Source organism: Prionailurus bengalensis, chromosome D4, assembly GCF_016509475.1.
Source record: "Prionailurus bengalensis isolate Pbe53 chromosome D4, Fcat_Pben_1.1_paternal_pri, whole genome shotgun sequence".
Classification (NCBI taxonomy): Eukaryota; Metazoa; Chordata; class Mammalia; order Carnivora; family Felidae; genus Prionailurus; species Prionailurus bengalensis.
The window spans coordinates 10,443,056-10,464,881 of record NC_057359.1 but is presented as its reverse complement, the minus strand read 5'-3'; the positions used below and the strand labels follow the sequence as shown (position 1 = coordinate 10,464,881).

At 44.4% G+C, this 21,826-nt stretch overlaps 1 protein-coding gene and 1 long non-coding RNA gene across 4 annotated transcripts in view; one reads left to right on the top strand and one right to left on the bottom strand.

Annotated features, from left to right (window-relative positions):
* Positions 1–21,826, top strand: part of KANK1 (KN motif and ankyrin repeat domains 1) — a 206,443-nt gene that overhangs the window by 61,731 nt on the left and 122,886 nt on the right. For all 3 annotated transcript variants that reach the window (XR_006294996.1, XM_043565801.1, XM_043565800.1), the window contains exon 2: positions 5,261–5,381. The gene's annotated coding sequence lies outside the window, so the exon portion shown is untranslated. The remainder of the gene's footprint in view (positions 1–5,260; positions 5,382–21,826) is intronic.
* Positions 12,291–13,289, bottom strand: LOC122474731. The gene is made up of 2 exons (XR_006294997.1): positions 12,843–13,289; positions 12,291–12,451 (listed from the first exon to the last, which is right to left on the bottom strand). It is a non-coding gene; the product is annotated as an uncharacterized LOC122474731 (long non-coding RNA).

Sequence of the window (21,826 nt, the reverse complement as noted above, 5' to 3'; positions counted from 1 at the left end):
CTGAGGAAGGAAGCATCTTGCTTAGCATGGGTCTGATGCCTCCGTGGGGCCCATCGAGGCCTTGGCTGGGTGAGATGTGTGTGTACCGGGAGGCAGTATGGGAGAGTCCCCTCTGACCCTGTAGCTGGATCAGAAAATTCCAAAGAAGGGAGTAGTTCATGTGGAGGGGACCGAAGCATCCCCCCCACACATACCATGAATGTGTTGCTGTGGATTTATTCATTAACTTCACGCTCTAGGGGAGGAATCCTCTTTGGCTCCAAGAAAAGCTCCGTGTTGGACCTAAGAAACCTTGGGCTAGACTGGGAATCAAGGTCAAGGATGACAGTGAATTTTCTGAGTGACTCCACCCCATGAGGCCTCGTCAGTGCCAGCAGGTGATGCCTCCAGTGACACCTGTCTCTGTCAGTGCTGCGCCTTTAAAAACAGCTCTGGTGACGAGCAAGGCCAAAATTCACGGTAAATGTCTGCGTGATGCAAAAGCCTCATGAGCCTCTGCTCTCAAAGGGTCCTTTACTCTGAATGGCATCCTGATCTGACGGAGATCGATGCATTTCAACTGACAGTGTCAGAAAAATATATAGGTTACTAGCTGTTAAGCCGTTTACCTTCATCATGAGCTCATTTGCTCATTGAGTCGTTAATTCAGGTTGAGAATGAATCTTGGTCCACAGACTCAGGGGTGCAAAAAAATACTGTATTTTTCTCAATCCACTCATCTTCTACTCCAGGGTGGTAGCAGAAAGGTTAACGTTGGGTCTCTTTCCCACACACCCCAGCAAGGTTGTGCCAGGATTCCAAGTTCTTTTTTTAAATTTATTTTTATTTTCTTAATGTGTATTTTATTTTTGAGAGAGAGAGAGCGCGTGGAAGCAGGGGAGGGGCAGAGAGAGAGGGAGACACAGAGTCCAGAGCAGGCTCCAGGCTCTGAGCTGTCAGCACAGCTCGTGGGCTCGAACCCATGAACCGCGAGATCATGACCTGAGCCGCAGTCAGATGCTCACTGGACTGAGCCACCCATGTGCGCCCCAGACTTCGACATTCTTATGATATGTCATGAGGTCTGGAAGACCCATCCCCCCACCCTTGGCTCATCTCTCCGCACTGGTCCCTGCTGCTTCTGGGTGAGAGTTGAGGCTGGGGAGGGTACTTTGTCACAGCAGGAGTCCTGCCATTCCCTCCGGCCTCCTGCGTGTCTGCCACCCCGACCGAGCAGGTGCAGTCCTGCGCTCCTCCACGTCTCCCACTCAGCCCTCCCGCAAGACTCTCCTTAGGGGACAATTGCTTTCCTCTCCAGCCCTATTCTCCTGACAAAATCTGGCTGCAGCCTCCCCGAAGCAGAGAAGTTAGAGCCCTCCAGCCACAGCAATGAGGGCAGTGGGGAGAGACAAATATAGGAGCCTCCTGCCACAGGGGGACTGTCCCCAGGCTGGCCACAGCCGGGCAGAGGCTAGGCTCTGTCTCCCCTGTGCTCCTAGAGCTGCGGTCACCCACAGTCGGATCCCCACTTTGGGGGCGTCTCCCGCTCTTCCTCAGGGCTCTAGATTTGTGGGTGGCTGTACCTGCCCCACACCAGCAAGGGGGACAGAGGCATCTATCGTTGGGCTGTTTCCCAGGGCAGTCCGGAAACCTGCTTCTTCTGGAGAAGTAGCCTTCACATCCCGAAGCATTTTCCATAAATCTTCAGCGCATGCGTGAAAGCCTGGGGAGAGGTTTCTTTTTCCCTTCTCTGGCAATGAATGACTTGGTCGTGGTGATATTGCTGCGGGGAAACTCACCCGCCTGGTGCACATGCACTGTGCACTTGTGCCCTTGGGCTCCCAAAGCAACGAGTAATTGGGACTGCAGACAGCTTCACCGAGCACCCACCGTCCTTGGCCGTTGTGTCACGCACTACCTGGCCCACAGCGCAGCTAATGCATTAAAAAAAAAATAGAAACATTTGGTGTGGAGGGGGATACATTTAGGGTGAAATCTTGGAGACCCCCCTAGCAGATGGCAAGGCTTGCTCACAGCGTCAATAAAAATTTGCTACCTTGGGCCCCCAGCATGTCACAGAGGATCGGTGAATGGCTCTTCATCTAGAATTTCAGTACAGGCTCTACTTAAAATATTTATGCAACAGTGCTTCTTAACCCCCGCCAAAAGCATAGGTTCGCATGTATACTGTTACCCTAGCTGTTGCTAACCTATAACCAAGGGAGGACCCTTCGAGGGTATTGAGGATGTTGGAAAGTCAACTGTCACGGGTTACATTTGTAGTGGCTGATAAAGTAGCCTTGGTTCCTAAACAGAACTATTTATCTCATGACCAGAATGGCTCTTCAGCAGCAAAGACATGTGACAGAGGAGAGAGAGGGGAGTTGACTAACACAGGACGTAGAAGGACCAGAGGAACCAATGAAGCAGAAGCTGTTAACCTGGCTTAGTATTGGCAGGGAGACGGGAGTAGTCCCTGGTGTTACCGTTAAGAGAGAAGTGTTACTAAAAACACAGCTGGAAATCGTTCTGCTAGGGAGTCTCTTTTTAGGTCAATAGAGACACATTCGTGTGTTGTGTTTATAGATGCATCATGCACACGTAACAAAGTAGAAGATTAAAAACAGGCTAATGCTGATCGTTTTTTTCTTTATTCATATTTGTTTTTTAAACTTACAGTAAAGAACAAGCATGCTTTTGAAGGAAGTAGAAGTTGAAAGTTCTCTTTCTGACAGTTGAGGATCAATGATATAGTTCACCCAAAGGTATCTGACCTGAGTCTGCGCTTCTGTTCCTGTTCAGCTGACACATTTTAGCGTCTGGTTTCATTTTTCCCTCTGATAAACAGGTAATTGGCATTTACCTGAGGCCGGACAATCGAATTTAGATGCTGAGCGTTGATAGCAGGTGGCTGTTGACTAGTTCTAGAAGGTGTCTTAGCCAAAACCAGGCACCGCGGGGGGTGTTGGGAGAGAGAGGTTGGAAGGGTCTGCTGTCTGTTATTTTTGGTCACTGACCTCTGTGCCCGTGGAGAAGCGAGGAGTGAGGGCATGCATGGGGGGAGGCGTTTTTATTGGTTTAAGTCCGGTGAACTTCAGGATACGAGATAAGCAGCTGTTTCGGTGGCTTGATTAGCACACTTCTTGATAACAGTGTCTCTGCTGGTCTCCGTCTGCCCTCCTGGTTTGTCCTCAGTCCCCTGTGGTCTGCATCCTGGACCAGCCCCTATGACAAATTGTCCTCAGGGGTCACCTGTGGCTGCCTTACTAGGCGCTCAACTCCGTGACATCGTGTTTGTCCCCATCCGCAGCCCTCGACGTCGCTCATCTTTCCCTGGGCTAGTGGTCTCAGCACCTGCACGCTGTTTCTTCTGCCTCTGTATCCCCTTGCTCTGTATCTCCTCCTTAAGTTCTTCCTCCTGTGTCTCCCTTGATCCTTCACTGTGTCTTCTGTCATCACGCTTCCTTTAGTCCTGGAACTTCAGCCGTCGTGTTTCTGGAGGTAAAAGCCTAGCGGCCAATCCTCTTTCTCTCCACTGTGAGTCCTGTTGTTGCCGAGAGTGTTATCACAAGATGGCTTTTCAAATCCGAACACATTGGCTTCAACACAAAATCCACAGGCATCGGACGCACTTAGAGCTCCTCTCCTGGCTCTGCGAGGAGGCCCCTGGATGGTCTGTGCGCGGTTTCCTCATCGCTGATGAAACAGGCTCCTGTGTGAGCCTCTCTAGGCAAAAGAAAGTGGAGTTAATTAAAAAAAAAAAAAGTCTCATTACCTCAAGGCACAAAGGTGTATAAATTTCACAAAGCATTCACAAAGCTGATCCAAAAAATGCTGGGTTGGTTTGTGGTCCATGCTAACCTGTAAAACTAAGTTAAAATGATCAGAGCGGTCCCTTTCCAGTTGGAGCACTATACTTAATAAACACAAAACAACGGACATTGCCACTAAGACACTGTGTGAGGGTTCAAGTGTCTGGAACATGGGCATTACTGGGGCCACAGGCTCAGCTGGGCTTTGACAGAAGGAATAAGAAAAGCAGTATCTTGCGTGAGGAATGAAACAAAGGAAGGGTCAAGGGTGTGTTCTTTGGAACATAGTAAGACTTAGCCTGACTAGGATCGGAATTATTTGTTGTAAGCTGGAGGAAGATAAGATAAATTAGAGCTAGGTTATGGAAGTCTCTGAAAGTCCGTGGAGGAGTCGACATTTGATGGAAGAGAATATTGTTGCCACCCAGGATCCTCATGTAAGGAATGCTGGATTTCGAAATGAGGAGACCAGAGAAGTCGAGAGTTAGAGATCTCCTATAAGGTGGGGTGGGAACGACCAGTATTTCTCAAGCATGTGTTGTAAACCATGCCCTGGATCTCATAGTCTTTCCTGTTACAGCAACCTTAGGGGTAGATGTCAACTGGCCCCCTTTGTGAGGACTTGTGTAAATTCTGCCAAGGGGCTGGGGCGGGATGTAAGCACAGGGACATCTGACCTCAAAGCACAATGAAGATCGAGGGAGGGCATTTTAATCCATTCTTCATTTTATAGCCCAGAAAGATGAGGCCCAGGAGAGAGGGGGCTGTTGGGGGTGGCAGAGGTTAGAGGACAGGGACACCGGGTGTGCAAGAGAGTGGGCGGGCGGAGGTCTGCAGAGAGAGGGCAGGGTCAAGGCCGCTGCTGTCGGCGGCTGGGGGTGCCCCGGTATTCGCCAGGCGTGGTGGACCGGAGTGAGAAAGACGAGGCACAGAACAGTGGGATGTTCAAGGGAAAGTGGTGCTGGGCTGCTCTGGGATGGGGGATGGCTTGCGCTAATCCCAAGGTTTTAATCCCAGGGAACTGCCACATGCCGAGAAAAATCCTCGGTGGAGCTGGTTTTCAGGGAAAGGCCATGTGCTTCTTACAGAGTAGTCTGACTCTGAAATGACAGAGATACCAAAGTATGAAAATGAATGGTATTCTTGAGCTGGCTTCTAGACCCACCGACAAACGCCTGAACAGCGTTGGAAGTGCCAGTGAGAGGCTGGGAGGAACAGCCCTTGTCTTTGAAGCGATGGGGAGATCCCGAAAGAGCAAGCAAGCCAGCTTTTACCGAGAGCGAGGGGGACCCATGCCTGCATGAGCTCGTAGGCTCTCTGCCATTCTGGCCCGTCCCTTCCACCCCCACCTCGCCCCCCAATCACGGAAAATGGCTCAACTCTGCTCATTTCTCAACTCTATAGCTGTCTCCAGTAATCAAGCATATTTTGCCATCACGTTCTCCTCAACGAGATTCCTTTTCTTCCAGAATGATTGTCGCAGCACCAGACGGACTGCTGAGCTATCGAATTGTCTCCATCTTTTGACCACACTAGGGGAATGGAGTTGAAATATTGATGGCGGTAGTTTTCCGGCCTTACATAATTGAGGTGAGGTGTCCTTTTTCCATATGGCTGTCCTTAACTTGCCACGTTGTGTCCTTTAACTTTGCTTTGTGGAGACATTAATCCCTTCTTTCTCCCTACCTTTTATGCTCTAAAATCCTTTCGGGGTACTCTTCATCTGCAAATGTATTAGAGGGCAGAAAGGACTTTATCGGAAGAAATATGAGCAAACTGTTTGGCTCTGAAGAATAAAGGGGAAATGTATTACTCTTCAGATTAAATCAACAGAAGTACCCTATTTCCATAAACACACGATGCAGAAAGTGGATTATATTAGAGAAACGTAATAGATGGAAAGGAGTATTAAGGCTACTTGGGAAAAAATGGAGATATTTAAATATTAATATATTGCTGGCTTTATTCAACTAAAGAGAATCTAGAAAACAGAGAATTTAAAAGAAAGAAGGCTGTTGTTTCACTTGCAGGGATAATGCCTATTAAAATTTTACTGCATGACTTGTAGTATTCATATTACAAATGTTGGTAATGATGTGTGTGTGTTGCATGTTAAGTTGCTAGATATGTGCAAACGAGTAACGTTTATCACATGTCTGCCCTAGGCCAGGCTCTATCCTAAGCACTTATATCAATGTGTGAATTCTCACCACCCTGTGAAGTGGGTTTTTTCTTATCCCCATCGTAAGAAAATTGAGGTTCAGATACATGACTTGATAAATAAACCTCTCACACGGCTGGTAAACCCACTCAGAACATACCAGTGGGCTTTTTTCCACCTGCTTCTCCTCCTTAAGAAGATGCTTATTCCTTTTTCTCTACAGCATATGTTGTTCAGTTACATGGCGATAGAATGACGTCCCTTCCCTGCCTCCTTACGTGCGACTTTTGAGCACATCCATTATTTCCCAAGGACATACTGCTACAGGCAGCTTGGCAGAGTCCGTGGGGATGTGGGAACGTTGGGGTTTTTTATTGACCTTGCTGATGGTCTCAAAAGTTTATATTTTATGTGTATACACACACATACATACGCACACATACGTATCTACACAGTATCTGTTGGCCATCTGAATGTCTTCTTTGGGAAAATGTCTACTCAGGTCTTCACCTTTCTTTTTTTTTTTTTTTTAATTTTTTTTTTTAACATTTATTTATTTTTGAGACAGAGACAGAGCATGAACAGGGGAGGGGCAGAGAGAGAGGGAGACACAGAATCTGAAACAGGCTCCAGGCTCTGAGCGGTCAGCACAGGGCCCGACGCGGGGCTAGAACTCACAGACCGTGAGATCATGACCTGAGCTGAAGTCGGACGCTCAACTGACCGAGCGCCCCAGGCGCCCCAGGTCTTCTCCTTTCTTAATCAGATTATTATTATTTGGGGGGGGGAGTTGTATATAAGTTGTTTATATATTTTGAATAATAACCTCTTATGGGTTATGTCATTTGCAGATACCTTCTCCCATTCAGTAGGTTATGTTTTGTTGATGTTTTCCTTCACTGTGGGGAGGCTTTTGATTTTGGTTTGGTCCCAGTAGTTTATTGTTGCTTGTGTTTCCCTTCCTGAGAGACATCTCCATAAATATGTTGCTGTAAGACAGGTCAGAGAGGTGACTGCCTATGTTTTCATTTAGGAGTTTTATGGTTTGAGGTCTCACATTTAGGTCTTTCATCCATTTTGAGTTTTTGTGTATGGAGTGAGAAAGTGGTCCAGTTTCATTCTTGTGCTTGTAGCATTTATTGAAGAGTCTATCTTTTCCCCATCATATATTCTTGCCTCCTTTGTCATATAGTAATTGGCCATATAGACGTGGATTTATTTCTGGGCTCTCAGTCCTATTTCATTGATCTGTGTGTCTGTTTTTCTACCATTCCAATACTGTTTGGATTATTACAGCTTGGTAGCGTATCTTGAAATGTGGGATTGTGATACCTCCAGTTGTGTTCTTCTTCTTCAAGATTGCTTCAGCTATGCAAGGTCTTTTGTGGTTCTGTACAAATTTTGGGATTGTTTGAGTTCTATGAAAAATGCACTTCATGTTTTGATAGGAATTGCATGGAGTCTGTAGACTGCTTTGGGTAGTATGGACATTTTAATGATATTCTTCTCATCTTTCCATTTGTGTTGTGTTGTGTTCAGTTTCTTTGATTCAGTATCTTACCATTTTCACATTACAGGACTTTCACCTCCTCAGATTTATTCTTAGGTATTTCATTCTCTTCAGTACAATTATAAATGGGATTGTTTCCTTAATTTCTCTTTCTGCTGCTTCATTATTAGTTTATAGAAATGCACCAGATTTCTGTGTATTGATTTCATATTCTACAACTTTACTGATTTGATTTATTTTAATAGTTTTTTTTGGTGGAGTCTTTCAGCTTTTCTACATAGAGTGTCATGTCATCTGCGAATAGCGACAGTTTTACTTCTTCCTTACCAACTTGGATGCCTTGTATTTCTTGTCTGATGGCTGTGGCTAGGAATTCCAGTACTCCGTTGAATAAAAGTGGTGAGAGTGGACATTCTTGTCTTGTACATAATCTCAGAGGAAAAGCTGCCCTCAGTGTTTCACCATTGAATATGATATTAGCTGTGGGGTTTTGATATATGGCCTTTATTATGTTGAGACATGTTCCCTCTAAACCCACTTTGTTGAGTGTTTTGATCATGAACGGATGTTGTTCATTTGTCACATTCTTTTTTCTGTACCTGTTGACATCATCAGAGGGTTTTTATTCTTCCTCTTGTTAATATGATGATGTATCACATTGATGGGATTGTGAATATTGAACCAACCTGGAATCCTCAGAATAAATCCTCATTGATCATGGTAAAACATCCTTTTGATGTATTGATGAATTCAGTTTGCTAATGTTTTGAAGATTTTTGCGTGTGTGTTCATCAGAGATACCGGTCTGTAGTTTTCTTTTTTGGTGGTGTCTTTGTCAACATAATTAGTTAAAGTTGCTGAAGATTCTAGTTTAGGAATGTGCTTAATGAAATTTCCTCTGGGCATACATGTCAATGCATACCCTCCTAACTAGTTTTGAGGCTGCTCTTAATAATATTTAATATAAGGGGCACCTGGGTGGCTCAGTTGGTTGAGCTTCTGACTTCGGCTCAGGTCATGATCTCATGGTCTGTGGGTTCCAACCCCAGGTCGGGCTCTGTGCTGACAGCTCAGAGCCTGGAGCCTGCTTTGGATTCGGTGTCTCCCTCTGTCTCTGCCCCTCCCCTGCTCGTGCTCTCTCTCACTCTCTCAAAAATAAACATTAAAAAAAAATTTTTTTAATAATATTTAATATAAGTTCAGAAAAGAGATTTTTGATGTATATTACCTGAAAGATCTGAACCAGTTTACAAATTTCACTGACAGTAGCAAGAGATATCTTTCCCATACTCTTCTTAACATTAGAGTATAGAATTAGAAAAAAAAAAAAAAAACTTTATCCAGTTTTCTGGACAAGTGAACGTTGGTCATATATTTATGAATCAGTTATATTTCTCCTAATGTGAATTCTCTGTTCTTGTCCTTTGCCCATATCTCCAAAGGGATGTTTGCTTTTTTGTTACTGATTTGCATGAGTGTTTAAAAAATTTTTTTTATTATGTTTATTTATTTTGAGAAAGACTGAGAGGGAGGGAGGGAGGGAGGGGCAGAGAAAGAGGGAGACACAGAATCCAAAATAGGGTCCAGGCTCTGAGCTGTCAGCACAGAGCCCGACACGGGGCTCATATCCATAAGCTGTGAGATCATGACCTGAGCCAAAGTCAGATGCTTAACCAACTGAGCCACCCAGGGACCCCTGCAGGAGTGTTTTTATTGTAAAATTTCTTTTATTATAAAAATATTGTTAGCTTTTATGTCCTTTGCCTTTGACTTTTATGGTGGTTTTTTAAAAATGTTTATTTATTTTGTGAGGCGAGTGCACAGGGGAAGGGCAGAGAGAGAGAATCCCAAGCAGGCTCCACCCTGTCTGTGCAGAGCCGAACACAGGGCCCGATCCCACAAACTGTGAGATCAAGACTTGAGCTGAAATTGAGAGTCAGACGCTTCACCGAGTGAGCCACCCAGGTGCCCTCTGTCTGGCGGTTTTAAAAGTAAGTCAATATTTAATTTAGGTAGTGAGATCTTTTCCCTGTGGTTTCCATGTAGATTCACTAGGAGGCAGGAATGCCTTTATTTTTTTTTTGTAATTTTTTTTTCAACATTTATTTATTTTGGGGACAGAGAGAGACAGAGCATGAACGGGGGAGGGGCAGAGAGAGAGGGAGACACAGAATCGGAAACAGGCTCCAGGCTCCGAGCCGTCAGCCCAGAGCCCGACGCGGGGCTCGAACTCACGGACCGCGAGATTGTGACCTGGCTGAAGTCGGACGCTTAACCGACTGCACCACCCAGGCGCCCCCAAATCTCCTTTTAAAAATAACTTAATAAAAATACAGAAAATGTTCTTACCAAGCCCGTCTTACCTCTTTTTTTTTTCTTTTTTAATTTTTTTTTAACGTTTATTTATTTTTGAGACAGAGAGAAACAGAGCATGAACGGGGGAGGGGCAGAGAGAGAGGGAGACACAGAATCGGAAACAGGCTCCAGGTTCCGAGCCGTCAGCCCAGAGCCCGACGCGGGGCTCGAACTCACGGACCGCGAGATCGTGACCTGGCTGAAGTCGGACGCTTAACCGACTGCACCACCCAGGCGCCCCTGGAAGTTTATTTTTAAGAGAGAGAGAGAGAGGGAGACAGAGTGCAAGCGGGGGAGGGGCAGAGAGAGAGGGAGACACAGAATCTGAAGCAGACTCCAGGCTCTGAGCTGTCAGCACAGAGCCTGACGTGGGACTTGAATTCACAAACTGCGAGATGATGACCTGAGCCGAAGTTGGATGCTTAACTAGCTGAGCCACCCAGGCGCTCCCAGGCTTTTTTATTCTTCATTAATGTTTGATCTTGACACATTCTCTCTCTCTGTCTCTCTCTCTCTCTCTCTGTCTCTCTTTGTCTCTCCCCCATCCCCCACAAATAATTTGCATACTTTTTCTGAACAATGTCATGAACGCACTTTCTTATGCACATCAGTGGGCTTCAAAAACACTTGAAGCCTTTGTTTTCTAGCTGGTTAGAGAAATTACTAATTGATCTTTTCCCAGGGCTTTAAACACCAGGTCCTGCTTAGTTTGTGTGAGTCACTGGATGTAATCTTCCAGAGGGCAGGGGTCCGGGCACCCTCAGGAATGTGGTGTCATCTGATAATGACTTCGTTCTCACTGCAAAGGAGGAAACAGGGACTTAGAAGCCAGTGGGGCAGGAAAGGAGAAATTCTTCTCCGTCCGTGGGAGTGAACATTAAGCAAAAACGTTTTCACTGGCTGATAGAACACACAGGTTGCTTTCTGGGGGAAGGGGCTCACTGATTGGGGTGCTGTCAGGTTCTAAATTTTTTCACCATTCTGTCGTTCTCTTCTGCCTTTTTTTTGTTGTTGTTGTCGTGAGAATAGAAATCGGTGTAGGGTGGCCTGGGGCAGAGAGCATAGTGAGTCACAGGCCTCTGCCCTTCACACGGGCAGGCCGAAGTGAGCCGCTGACCACCCCGGCCTCTGATCTATGGCACTGCACCCCCCCCCCACCCCCCCAGAGAGCCGGAGGGGTTTCTGTAAGTGATGGGGACACCCGGCTTGTGCAGAATGGCCCCTGCCAGGGTTTTGCACAGTGCCCACCTTATTGCACCAGAAAGGCAAGTTTCATTGCATAAGGGGACAATTTACGGCCATGGGCTTATCTCCTTGTTTTCACTCTTTATGTTTTTCTGGCTCTTAATAAAATGTGAAGTCACAAAGCAATTAAATAGTAGTGTAGTTTTCAGGCAGGAGGTGGAGAGAGGCTAACTGGGGGAAAGGCCAACATGATTGACAGAGGCTGACTGGAGATTTACATTGGGAATAACTCGTTCCTCAAAACTTTCTTCATTTCCTGGTGGGAAGTATGGGGTAAATCATCGACCAGGAGGGTAGATGATTAAAAGTGCAGGAGTTATGATTTCTTTTTGACTTTGTAAGTCTCTAAATCTAAACCTTAACGTGGAGTTCTCATTTTAGGAGCTCTCGAGGAAGTGATGGAAACCACTCGGCCAAGGATTGAGGTGAAGCAGAAACACTGTAAAAATCTCTCATTGCTAATAAGCTCGAGCTTGTTTATATTTTATGAAATGTCTTAAGATCCAGTGAAATGCAGTAGAGAATTCACGAGCCTTTTTCTTTTTTTAGCCCTTCAACTCAGATCCACAAGGGTAGATATTTTTGGATTTTTAAAAATATCGAATGGGGTTTCATCCATGAGTGTCTAGAGTTTTTAAAATAGCATTAGTAGGGGCACCTGGGTGGCTCAGTCGGTTAAGCGTTTGACTTTGGTTCAGGTCAAGATCTCGCAGTTTGTGGGTTCTAACCTTGTGTAGGTCTCTGTGCTGACAGCTCGGAGCCTGGAGCCTGCTTCAGATCCTGTGTCTCCTTCTCTCTGCCCCTCCCCCACTCACACTCTGTCTCTCAAAAATAAATAAACATTAAAAAATAGCATTAGTAATATTTAATCATGACATTTAAACTGAGCAAGAATGTGGACAATTGAACATAAAAATATGGAAGGGCACCTGGGTGGCTCAGTCGGTTAAGCGTCCGACTTTGGCTCAGGTCATGATGTTAGAGTTCGTGAGTTCGAGCCCCACGTGGGGCTCTGTGCTGACAGCTCAGAGCCTGGAGCCTGCTTCGGATTCTGTGTTTCCCTCTCTCTCTGCCTCTACCCTGCTCATACTCTGTCTCTCTCTCTCTCTCTCTCTCTCTAAAATAAATAAACATTACAAATAAATTAAAAAAGCATGGAGAGTTGAGACCCCCTGTGCCTTTATCCCAGCATCCTCGAACATATAAAAGAAACTCTTGATTTAGCCACTTTTTATTGCTGATAACCTCTTTATTCTAATCAAGAGACTGGACAAGTAAAGGTACATGCGTTGAAGTTGTCCTTCTTTCTTATTCTTGAAACATTTTGACTTTAAGGAGTTTTGAAAGCTGCTTTTTGATCCGAAGTTCTCTTGTTTCCTAATAACCCCACTGAAATGGCCAAAGAAAATAGCTTAAATTAAAATGCAGTCCTCGGTCCCTGGCGAGAGAAAGAGTAATTTGACTCAGAGTTAATTTTCTGACCCAGAAAATGAGGGGCTGAAGGGCCAGCGCTTTTTCTGGTGTGAATTCATCTTGCCGGGAGAGCGCTCGGAAGGGGAGACTTCTTGCCTTCTCGGGAGCACCCCTGTCCCACCCCTCCCCCCACCCTCCCCCCACCCCGCATCACCGCCTAAAAAAGCATCGGAGCCATCCCGTTTCCGCTGAGGGTGGGCCTCCTGATAGAGGACTCCCAGGAAGATTTGTACGGAGGGAACGGGGGAGTGTTCATTTCTAGACCTCGGTAAAAGGGTAACACGCGGCTTTTCTCGCAGCTCACTACATCTCTTCCAAGTCCCTGCCCAGGGTCCTGTGTGTGGATGGTGAAGCACCAAGTTCATTTCCTGTCCCTGTAAATAGAGGAGGGAGTGAGACCTCTTTGGATGTCCGTATCTGACCTCTCGGCTCTTGGGGGTGGGGGGGAGCTAATTGTCAGTCACTGGGTTATTTTGCCACCCCAGGGCCGGTGCTCGTTAACAGCCGCTGGTTTGTATGTGTCGTTGCCCCGGCAACAGTCCTTTATCCATCCAGAGTGTGGCAGGGGTGGGTGTCTGGATGCAGAAAACGCCCATCTGCCCTGGTGCGGCTCATTCTTCCAGGGAAAGGTAACTCACCGGGGAATTAGTGTTTGGGTCTTAGCTGTGTATTATTTCTTTTCAACTCTATTTGTTTTTAATGACTCCAAATGCTCATAACAGAGAAGTGAATCATTTAAAAATGAACAGGGGCACCTGGGTGGCTCAGTCGGTTGAGCATCCTACTCTTGGTTTCGGCTCAGGTCGTGATCTTCACGGTTCGTGAGTTTGAGCCCCGCATCAGGCTGTGTGCTGACAGCTCGGAGCCTCCTTGGAATTCTGTCTCTTCCCTCTCTCTTTGCTCCTCCCCTTCTCTTGCGCTCTCCCTCTCTCTCAAATAAACTTTAAAAAATGAAAATAAAGAATAAAAACGAGCAGTTCAGTGGCATTTTAGTACATTCACAGTGTTGCATCGCTGTCTTCTCTAGTTTCAAAACGTTTTATTGCCCCAGGAAGAAACCCTGTACCCATCAACTCGCCTCCCTCAGCCTCTGGCAAACGTTCATCTGCTTTGTCTTTGAGTTGACGGATTCCGGATATGTCCTATAAATGGAATCCTAGAATATGTGACCTTTTGTGTCTGGCGTCTCTCACGTAGCATGTTTTCAAGGCTCATCCATGCTGTACCGTGTGGCTGAATAGTAGTCTCTTCTATGGACGTGCCACAATTTTTTTCAATTCATTCACCTGGTGGACATTTGGGTTCTTTCCACCTTTTGATGCCTGTGAATAGTGTTGCTGTGAACACAGGTATATAAGCATGTTGGGTCCCCATTTTCAGTCCTTTGGTGGAATTGCTGGGTCATAGGCAAATGCTTTTTGACTTTTTTGGGAAACCGTCAAACTGTTTTTCCCCAGGAACTGAACCATTTACATTCCCACCAACAGTGCATAACTTTAAGTTGTCTCACTTCCTTACCAACACGTGCTGTTTCTCCTTCTTTTTCTTTAGTCATCCTTGTGATTAGGAAGTAGCACTTCATTGTGGTTGTGATTTTCATTTCCCTAATGACAAATGACATTGGTCATCTTTTCGTGTCCTTACCATTTGTGTATCTTCTTTGGAAAAATGTCCATTTCTCCTTCCCATCCCCCAGTGGGATCCTTGGCCCATTTTTAATTTGGTCTGTCTTTAAAATAAATTGGGGGGGGGGGCGCCTGGGTGGCGCAGTCGGTTAAGCGTCCGACTTCAGCCAGGTCACGATCTCGCGGTCCGGGAGTTCGAGCCCCGCGTCGGGCTCTGGGCTGATAGCTCAGAGCCTGGAGCCTGTTTCCGATTCTGTGTCTCCCTCTCTCTCTGCCCCTCCCCCGTTCATGCTCTGTCTCTCTCTGTCCCAAAAATAAATAAACGTTGAAAAAAAAAATTAAAAAAAATAAATAAAATAAAAAATAAAATAAAATAAATTGGGTTGTCTTTTTGTTGTTGAGTTGTGAGAGTTCTTTATATATCCTGGATGCTAGACCCTTCTCGGATACATGATTTGCAGGTATTTTCTTCTGTTCTTTTCTTTGCACTCTCTCGGTGATGTCCTTTGGACACACACAAGTTTTTATATTTTGATGAAGTTCAAGTTAGTTATTTTTTCTTCGGTTGCTCATGCCGACTTCCTGATCCCTATATTTTCTTCTACGAATTTTATGTTTTTCTCTCTAAATTCAGTCTATTAATCCATTTTGATTTAATTTTCATAAGGTGAGAGGTCAGGGTCCTACTTGATTCTCTTGTATGTGGGTATCTAGTTCCATTTATTGAAAGGATTTTCTATCCCCGATTGAGTGGCCTTTTCACACTTAAAAAAAAAAATGAATTGGTCACGTCGGGTTTATTTTTGGACCCCTTAGGTTTTTTTCCATTAGTCTGTGTGTCTATCCTTGTGTCCATTTATACTGTTATGGTTACTGTAGCTTGTAGTAAGTTTTAAAATTGGAAAATGTGGGGCGCCTGGGTGGCGCAGTCGGTTAAGCGTCCAACTTCAGCCAGGTCATGGTCTCGCGGTCCGGGAGTTCGAGCCCCGCGTCAGGCTCTGGGCTGATGGCTCAGGGCCTGGAGCCTGTTTCTGATTCTGTGTCTCCCTCTCTCTCTGCCCCTCCCCCGTTCATGCTCTGTCTCTCTCTGTCCCAAAAAATAAATAAATGTTGAAAAAAAAAATTAAAAAAAAAAAAATTGGAAAATGTGAATCTTCTAAATTTTTTCTTTTTCAACATCGCTTTGAATAGTCAGGGCCCCTTGTAGTTCCATATGAACTTAAAGATCAACTTCTCTATTTCTGCAAAAAAAAAAAAAAAAAGAAGAAGAAATAGGCTGTTGGAATTTTGATAGAGATTGCACAGAATCTGTAGATGATTTTTCATAGTATTGTCATCTTGACAATATTAAGTTTTCCAATTCGTGAACACATGATGTCTTGCCATTTAGTTATATCTGTCCTAACTTATTTCAGCATTGGTATATGGTTTCAGAGTACAAGTGTTTTGCCTCCATTAAATTTATTCTTAGGTATTTTATGCTTTGGGTGCAAATGAAATTGTCTCTTTGATTTCCTTTTCAGATTGTCTCTTCCTGGTATATAGAAACACAGCTGCCTGCCTATATGTTATGTTTATTTAGAAAATATTTAACATTAAAAAAAATCTCTTCTGGGGGCGCCTGGGTGGCTCAGTCGGTTAAGCGTCCGACTTCAGCTCAGGTCACGATCTCGCGGTCCGTGAGTTCGAGCCCCGCGTCGGGCTCTGGGCTGACGGCTCAGAGCCTGGAGCCTGCTTCCGATTCTGTGTCTCCCTCTCTCTCTGCCCCTCCCCCGTTCATGCTCTGTCTCTCTCTGTCTCAAAAATAAATAAACATTAAAACAAATTTATAAAAAAGTTTTAAATAAAAAAATAAAAAAAAAATCTCTCTGGTTCTTTTAAAAATGAAGTAAGAACCCCAGTATCCCCCTATATATTCCTGTTTAGTTTGATGGACATCCTTCCATATATTTTCTGTACATATACATGCAAATAAACTTTGTTCCTTTGAGTAGACTCATAATATACTTTGCCTCCATTTGAACTTACATATAGATGATAAATATCTTTCTACGTCACTACATCTAGATTTACAGTTTTCCTTTCAAATGCCGCAGAGTATCCTGTTGTACAGATGTTCTGTACTTTAAGAGTGTTCTTGTAATTTTTTTTAATGTTTGTTCATTTTTGAGAGAGACATAGCACGAGCAGGGGAGGGGCAGAGAGAGAAAGGGAGATAGAGAATCTGAAGCAGGTTCCAGGCTCCGAGCTGTCAGCGCAGAGCCTGACGCGGGGCTCTAACCCACAAACCGTGAGATCGTGACCTGAGCCAAAGTCAGACGTTTAGCCTGCCGAGCCACCCAGGTACCCCAAGAAGGTTCTTTTAATGAACATTTCGTGCGATGTCAGTGTGACGTCAGCAGATGGTGTGATGTTTTCTATTATAAACAATGTAGCAATTAAGTCTTGTGCCTGTATCCATACATACTTATGTGAGTATGTCTTGAAGGTAGTTTCCCATAAGTAGAATTGCTGAAGCAAAAAATAGGCACATAGTATCTTTTGGTGGACAGGGAGAGATTTTGTTTTTATAGTGTTTATTATGGGCATAGATGCTACCTACTCTTATCTAAGAACATCACAGTGAGTAAATGCTTGGAGAAAAATGTAAAAATGAGGGTGCGTCTAACCGTTCTTCTTTCTAGCGCTACCTGGTAACCTATCATCTAAATAAAATGTAAATAATAAAATCCTTTTGGGTATGAGCTATGTAAACAAGGTGTTTTTAAATGCGTTGTTAGCCCAGCTTAATGTTGTTAGGGAAGAAAGCAACTGATAGCACATACGTGCCTTCTGGGCTTTTCTCTCTCCTGCCTGCTGTACACCTCACCCCCCTCCTAATCTATCTTTCATTATCCACACCCCTCCCCCTAATTGCTGGCAATCACTCCAAAAGTTCTTTTGCTTGGTGACAGAAACTATGAACACCCAATGTTCTCTTTTCTGGCACTGTCCAAGAAAGACCAGCTTGAGAATTTGCTCACATGTTCCGAAAGTAGAGACTTTGTTTTGTTCAAGTCTAACTGGAAAGTTTAGCTAAACCCCAGAAGGCAGACCACATCCATTTTGGGGTAGGGTCACCTGTTCTTCGGTGTCTCAGTCTCCCGTCTTACACCTTCCTGTGCTTTGCTGTGGTTGACTAAGAAAAGCAGAGGAAGATGCTTCTGTAAAAGCCTCAAAGAAAAAGAAGTCAAATAGGGGCACCTGGGTGGTCCAGTCGGTTCAGCATCTGACTTGGCTCAGGTCGTGATCTCGTGGTTTGAGGGTTCGAGCCCCACGTCGGGCTCTGTGCTGACAGCTCAGAGCCTGGAGCCTGCTTCGGGTTCTGTGTCTCCCTCTCTCTCTCTGCCCCTCCCCTACTCGTGCTCTCTCTCTCTCTCTCTCTCTCTCAAAAATAAAATAAACATTAAAAATTTTTTTAGACAAAGGAAGTCAAATGGAAGTGAGGAATGAGAGTAACCTCAGTTACTTTCCTTTTCCATCTGTTTTTCAAAAAGGTTTTATTTTGAAATAATTTTAGACTTGGAGAAAAGTTGCAAAGTTAGTACAGAGTTCACGTGTGCCCTTCAGCCAGCTTCTTTGAATGTATGACTAGAATGTATGATGACAATCAGGACTTCCAAGTTGTTACCCTACTTGTAGCTATGCTATAGGCTTTGTCAGCTTCCCACCCAGTTTTCTACTCCTATCCTGTTTCTTTTCTAGGATTCAGTCCAGGATCCACATTGGATTTAGTTGTTCTGCCTCCTTAGATTTCTACAGTTCGCCAGTCTTACCCTGTTTTTCATGATCTTGGTATTTTTGAACAGTACTGGTCATTATTATTATTATTTTAATGTTTATTTTGGGAGGAGAGAGGAACAGAGAGCAAGCAGGGGAGAGGCAGAGAGAGAGAGAGAGAGAGAGAGAGAGAGAGAGGGAGGGAGGGAGGGAGGGAGGGAGGGAAGGGAGACACAGAATCCAAAGCAGGTTCCAGTCTCAAAGCTGTCAGCACAGAGCCTGACACAGGGCTCGAACTCACGAACCGTGACATCATGACCTGAGCCGAAGTCAGATGCTTGACTGACTGAGCCACCCAAGAGCCCCCGGTCGCTTATTTTGTTGAATGAAATTTCCTAAATTTGGGGGTTTTCTGATGTCTTCTAATATTTGCTTGTGAGGCTATGCATTTTGGGGAAGAAGACCACACAAGTGATGATGCTTCCTTTCCAGTGAGTGGTTACTTGATGTCCCTTTTCCTTATTGGTGGTGATGATAATCTTGACCACTTGATTCAGGTGTCTCCTGGGTTTCTCCATTCTAAAGTTGCTATTGTAGTTGGTAAATTAGTCTTTTTGTAAGTAATAAATACCTTGGGGGTCAGCTCCTTTGAGACTGTGCAAAGGCCTTGCTTCTCCTCAAGCTTCCTGTCACTGACTTTAGCATCCATCGTAGATCCTGAGTGGGACCTTAACTGACTGAGCCACCCAGACACCCCTCTTTCATCTGTTTTAAAATGAGCTCTTCCCTCGTGAGCACGGTTGTGGTTGTGGCAGGCCTGAAACCTGATCTTGACTCCGCTGGGCAGTTAATCATTTCGGTGTCAAATCATTTTGACCAGATCATTTAATGGTGGGTCATTAAAATCACTGCACATAGAGACCTGTAGACAAGTAGGGATTTTGCCTATAAATGGAACAGGTTAACTTTTTTTGTGGAAAAACATTCTAACATTGAAAGGCCGGTGTTAGTGTCCTAACATTCCTAACATTCCTCACATTCCTCAAATAATCTCTCAAGGATTTTGGACTCTCACTTTTAGCCCATGCCATATTTTAAGGTTAATATGAATAACTTTTGGTCCTTCTGTTAATTATAGAGAGTAAATGCTACTTAATGTATTCTTATTAATGAGTGTTTTCCTCAATGTCTAAGTGCAGATTGATCGTCCTATAATAAGTTATTTTTGCATATACATTATGTGGCACAAAACTTCTGATAAGTTAGTTATGTCCTTATAATGTTATTTATGAAATCTTATAGTCAGAAGCCATTGGTAAAATATCTTTTACTCACGAGCTTTGAGGGCCTCTTTTCCTTGGAGAGCCAGTATACTTTCTTGGCTGCTTTTAATTCTTTCAAAATAGAGCTCGCCTAGATGAGATTCCAGAGTAACTTCTGTTTTCCTCTGTAATTTTTCATATTTCTGTGACCACATCCCAGCTCTTGTGGCCAGCAGTGTCTGAAAACAAAGCATAAAGTCAAAGCACATTCCACAGGTGATTGGTGGGATTATAATAGTTACAAAGTGTATTCATCTCCAGCGATAAGGATCTGCCTGAGCATTTTGCTCTAGTTCAAAGCTCATTCTTGGGTCTTACCACCTGTTTCTTGTATGTATGTTCCTCTTTCGAAATAGAGATGGAAAGAGAGTGGCTGTATATCAGAATTTAAGAAGGTCATTCTTTTTCAAGGGCTTTTGCCTTTCGACTTGGACCTTTTGTAAGAAATTTCCGTATTCTTCTCACCCCTGATACCCTTGAATTTGGGAGTGGGGTTAGGTGCGATTTGGTACAAACCCCAGCCGGCCAGTTAAAGCCCAGTGTGGTAATGTTTTGAAAATATGCCTGGCTGACTCTGATCTCTAAATGTGCAGATTATCTTTGCAGCAATAAGATATCTTGAAGAGCTTCAAGTAGTTTTGATAACTAATCATTACATTCTTCAGCCAGAACATTTTGCTAAGAATGGCTCGTGTGCCTTGCATCCAGTTTGTTTGTTTGTTTGTTTGTTTGTTTATTTATTAAAAATATTTTTTAATGTTTACTTTTGAGAGAGAGAGAGAGAGAGAGAGCGCGCGCACAAGCGGGGGAGGGGCAGAGAGAGAAGGAGACATAGAATCAGAAGCAGAGGCTCCAGGCTTCGAGCTGTCAGCACAGAGCCCGACGTGGGGCTCGAACTCACAAACTGAGATCATGACCTGAGCAGAAGTCAGATGCTTAACGGGCCGAGCCACCCAGGCGCCCTTGTTTTGCATCCAGTTGAAAGGTTAGGAGCGTAAGATTGTAACTGTAGCCCTAGTTGTGCGGAGAGACGCCACATTCACATGTGGTATTTCTTTACTCTTTATAGTTGCTGCATTAATTGTCTTTACCTTTCCCTCATTCTAGGACAGGAATATTTTACCTACCATATTAATAATTTTTCTGTGCCCTACTATTAATTAAAATAAAAAGTGGACTAAACTTTCTCTTTTAAAAATTCCACCTTATTATGCTTAATTTTTCTTTGTTTTTTTTTTTCTTATTCATTAAGTCATGGTTGAGGTGAGCAGCATGTCACTGGCCCTTTGAGTTTCGCAAAAAGCTTTCTCCTATAGGATCTCGACTTTTAGGTACCAATTCATAGATGCTCTAGTGCCTAGAGTAACAGAGCTAACATTCAAAGCATGAAACATGTTCTCTGGTTCTTGATTCCCTCTCTTCCCTGGAGACATGGGGAATATTAATAGTGATGTCAGTCATTCATAACCATTTATTGAACCGGCACTGTGTGCCAGGCCGTGTGGGGGATAGTTTGCAAATAGCATCTCATTTGCTCTTACTAGAAACCTCCCAATATTTCAGAAACAGAACCCAGTGCTTGAAACATGAAATGACTCATCCAGGATTACATAGTGAGTAGACCCGAGAACGGCTTGGATTATTGTCTCAGGTCACTGCTGATCCCACACAGCATTCTGTGACTGTCCTCATGTTGCTAATGAGGAGAATGCCTTCAGGGTTGCCATTTGCTCAAAGCATTCTTAATTTTTTTAATGTTTATTTCTTTTTAAAAAAATTTTTTTTAACGTTTATTTATTTTTGAGACAGAGACAGACAGAGCATGAACAGGGGAGGGTCAGAGAGAGGGAGACACAGAATCTGAAACAGGCTCCAGACTCTGAGCTGTCAGCACAGAACCCGACGCAGGGCTCGAACTCACGGACTGCGAGATCATGACCTGAGCCGAAGTCGGCCGCTCAACTGACTGAGCCACCCAGGCGCCCCTTAATGTTTATTTCTGAGAGAGAGAGAGAGAGAGCGAGAGGGAGCATGTGCGAGCGAGCAGGGGAGGGGCAGAGAGAAAGGGAGACACAGAATCCGAAGCAGGCTCCAGGCTCTGAGCTGTCAGCACAGAGCCCGACGTGGGCCTCGAACCCACAAAGTATGAGATCATGACGTGAGCCCAAGTCCGACGCTCATCAGACTGAGCTACCCACGTGCCCCTCAAAGTCTCTTTAAATTTTGAAAACATTTCAGATGATTTTGAAAAAAATGACTTTTAAGGTTAGTTTTTTGGGGGTTCAGCTATTGTCACACCTTTGGTTTCTAGACATAAAATTTGAGATAGGAGAGGAAATTGCTCCCAGATGGTGCCATCATGCATTTTCTTGAAGCTGAATACAACTTCTCTCTTAGGCTTTCTTGCTTTACTGTGAGTAGAAGCTTGAGGCTTTGGGCTGGTGGAGTATATTTAACAGCAGAAAAGATAAGCACTTAAACACTAAACTTCACAGTGTATAGACCTTGGGGATGAGTCACTGGATGCTGCCTTGACCTTTCGTGCCGGTGTTCCCACTTCACCCGCACCCGGCAACAGTGTGTGG